The sequence below is a fragment of the Aptenodytes forsteri genome, unplaced genomic scaffold, assembly GCF_000699145.1.
Source record: "Aptenodytes forsteri isolate BGI_AS27 unplaced genomic scaffold, ASM69914v1 Scaffold143, whole genome shotgun sequence".
In the NCBI taxonomy this organism is placed as follows: Eukaryota; Metazoa; Chordata; class Aves; order Sphenisciformes; family Spheniscidae; genus Aptenodytes; species Aptenodytes forsteri.
Genome location: NW_008794951.1, coordinates 1,954,446 through 1,957,892, shown reverse-complemented (window position 1 = coordinate 1,957,892; position 3,447 = coordinate 1,954,446). Strand labels below are relative to the sequence as shown.

Below are 3,447 nucleotides of genomic sequence, written 5' to 3'. Positions count from 1 at the left end.
ATGGCTGTTCACCCCCCCCGCCTTGCTTCGTTTTTAAAAAGACAAATATGTTATTAAAAAAAAAATCCCCTGGCCAGATCTCAAGCACTCTAAAGCTATATTCCATGACCAGTCTAGTGGTATTTCAGCCTGTACTAACACCCTAATTTCTTGCCTACAAATCTCAAAGAAGCTGTTGTGAACTATAGCCAGTGCCTAGTTGTCATAGAATAATGCAGCCAAAGGAATTAACATGAATCTGGCTCCAAGACTGAGTGTGCATTTCATAGTACACTCATCCAGTACCGGGAACCCAGTACTCTGCTATTGATTCTCACTGCTTAGTAGAGAAAGAGTAACTAATTGCATAAGAACACCTAACTACGTGTCAGGAGTGAGCCAAACAAGTCAGCCTTTAAAGTATTTCAAAACAATCTGACAACCTGAAAGAGGTTAAAAATTGTATTATTGTAGAAATGGCTCAAGTTCCGTACTAGCTCTCAGCTGAGACGTAATAGCTAAAAGTAACAGAGTTGATGGTTGTGCAAACAAGTCAAATGTGGCTCAAAAATGGATTGTGGCACGGCATGAATGCATTTGAGGTAAAATTCATCGCTTCACAGCTGCACAGCCATCCTGTAAAGCAAAACATAAGAACTGCATGAACAATTTAATGGGGAAGAGTACATAGATACAAAATGGACTGTAGTCTCCTTTTTTAGTACACTAGCTAGTGTGGGATGCAGATCCATGTCACATGATGTAGTTTTAGATACATGTCTGAAGACCGCCCTTTTTGTAGATCAGGGTTGTATCCTCTCCTGGACCATATCTTTACTCCAGAAAAATAAAGAAATAAATTTGCCAGCTCAGTAATCTGGCAGACTAAACCACTGAACTCAATGTTCTGACATGCTGCAATGACAGATACCGTGGTTTCAGTGAATTGAGGGTAAATGCAGTTGTCTTCAACAGAATAAAGTAACTATTTTTGATATTGTTATTCTGTGGTGTTTGTCTGAAATTTACATTCACATATTGTAGAGTAACACTGTTCATGTTTAAATAGAGCTGTTTATACTATACCAGAGATAAGCAATGATCCCCAAGAAACTGGTCATTCATTACCTGCAGTTAATATATATTTTTGCTTAGCCTCAGGCAAAGCTGAAAGCAGTTTGTGCACTAATAGGCTATTATTAGTTGCCATTAACATTGACAACACTAATTTAAATGGGAATGTTGGTGTTTCACACAACCTGTTCAATGCTGCCAAAACAACTGGAGTAGGTTTAAACAGTGATTATGACAGAGTTGGTGCATGTATGAAGGAAAATAATCCTCAAATAAATTCTCAAATTGGGCTACTCAGAATACATAATAAAGTATAAATCCTGTGTCAGGGAACGTCCTGCTAGAGCTCTGAGTGAATGAGAAATTCAAGGAATATCTAAAGAGAACAAAATTTGCACAAGTATATTTGCTTCAGATCAACGTAAAGCAAAAAAATGTCCTGAAAAAGCTATTCTGCATTTGTAGCAGAGCTGTGCTCGTAGAGAAAAAAAAAATAAACCCAACAACAAAAACCAACTGACCTTTTCAAAATACAGACAATAATAGCAATTAGTTTTCTCAAACAATGCAACAACTGTATCTTCCTCATTAATTTTACTCCAGTTACAAATAGCTGTGTTCACATACCATTTGGTCAACCCTTCGAAAGCCAGAATTTCTAAATATCTATTTTTACAGCAATTAGACAGTATCATGGAAACTAGCATTTCATGAACTTCCAGCAACTGATCTTAACGCTCACCCATTTTCAAACCACAGAAGTTACTGGCTGGCACAAAGAAAGTCTACTTCCATGGCAGGAACTGACAAGGATAAATGCAACACTTGTGGCTGTCTGATAAAGCCCCTGGAACAAGTGACTGCATAGACAGAAAGATGTGCCATCTATTACTTCATTTAAGTAGAGATTTATGAACTTTCTATTCAAAGAGTGCTTTGTTACTGAGTGCCAACCCAGATGGAAAACACGCTGCTCTCTGGATCAGGAATCTTGACTATGAACTTACCTGTGAAGTACTAGATAATATAAATGAATATAGCTTGAACCATCATTGTCTTCAAATTTATCCGTGTTAACTTTGAAGACTGTAATTATTATAATGACTCAACTCCACAGGAAGCACTGATACCTGCTTTGTCAACCCTGCCTAGAGACAACTAAAGAGTTCAAATGAGCTTGTGCTCCCAGTTTCTCTCTCTTCCAACTTACTCTTGCCCTCACTTTCCTCTCCCAACTGTTTAGTTAAAATTTGTATTCAAGTACCTAAAACATGAATCCCTGATTAAAAATTTGTTCTAAAGCTTACAAAGAACCAAATATTAAAGCCACATGCAAAAGGACTACTCTGTGCTATTCTAGATCATGCAGGAAATCAGTTTAAATTGATTAAAATCATTCTCTGAGACTAACATTTAGAAGAAACCACTCCATTCTTTGTTGGTGAAGCACAATGATGATATGTCCCCAGCTTAATGACACTTAACTCATGGTTCCTGCAATGCAGGATGATGAAGGTAACAAAAGCATTTCCTTTGCTACCTACAATAACTGTCATCCATAGCAAGATGACTTATTTAGTGCAACTTGTACGGCTAGCAAAACATCATGAATACCCAGCTGCACCACTGCATTCCAGACTGAAATACATAACTTGCTTATATGCTTAATCTGCTTTCAATGCATCGGCATCCCAGCACCTTAAAACATAAATGACCATGTGTATTTCTTAGTCTGAATGGTATAAGTATGCACATTCCTTTCTCAGGTAGCACTCCCTTTAAACCATTTTCATAGTTAAGGGCCAACCAATTCCAGGCAGACCAGATTCAATTCCTTCAGCCACCATCTAAAACCAAATGTCTTAGGAAAACACGCAAAAAAACCCGCAACCCCAAACAAAAAACCCCTATGCAACAACACTTTACAGAGGATGGATCCCACACAGAAAGTGGCAGAAGCAGGAGCTAGAAGGCAGGCATCCAGTCATCATCGTGCAAATGGGGTGGCATCTGAAAACTAACTGATTCTAGCAACACAATACAATGTAATAGCGCAGAACGCTTAATTGTCAAAGGAATATTTAATTAAAAACGAGCTGTGCACTAAAGCCATTTTTTTTTTTAACTCATGTAGATAATCTAATGTCTTTAAATCTATATTGGACATTGCCATTGGTATTGAAAAACATGCAGCTGAAATTATAATTAAATTACCAGCTTTGTATCTGACAAACTCAAACCACGTAACTATAGAAATGACATTAATCACTGAACTCTCTTTCATCTAATGACTAGAGATCTACTAAAATGTATCACTGTCAACACTGAAGTGTCAATCTGCCACTTTCACTGGTTCCCCTATCTCTTAACCAGTTAAAAATACATATTTAAGTA

The 3,447-nt window shown here is 37.4% G+C and overlaps 1 protein-coding gene across 2 annotated transcripts in view; it reads right to left on the bottom strand.

Moving 5' to 3' along the window:
* Positions 1-3,447, bottom strand: part of TENM1 (teneurin transmembrane protein 1) — a 254,601-nt gene that overhangs the window by 218,242 nt on the left and 32,912 nt on the right. The gene's annotated exons all lie outside the window — the stretch shown is intronic.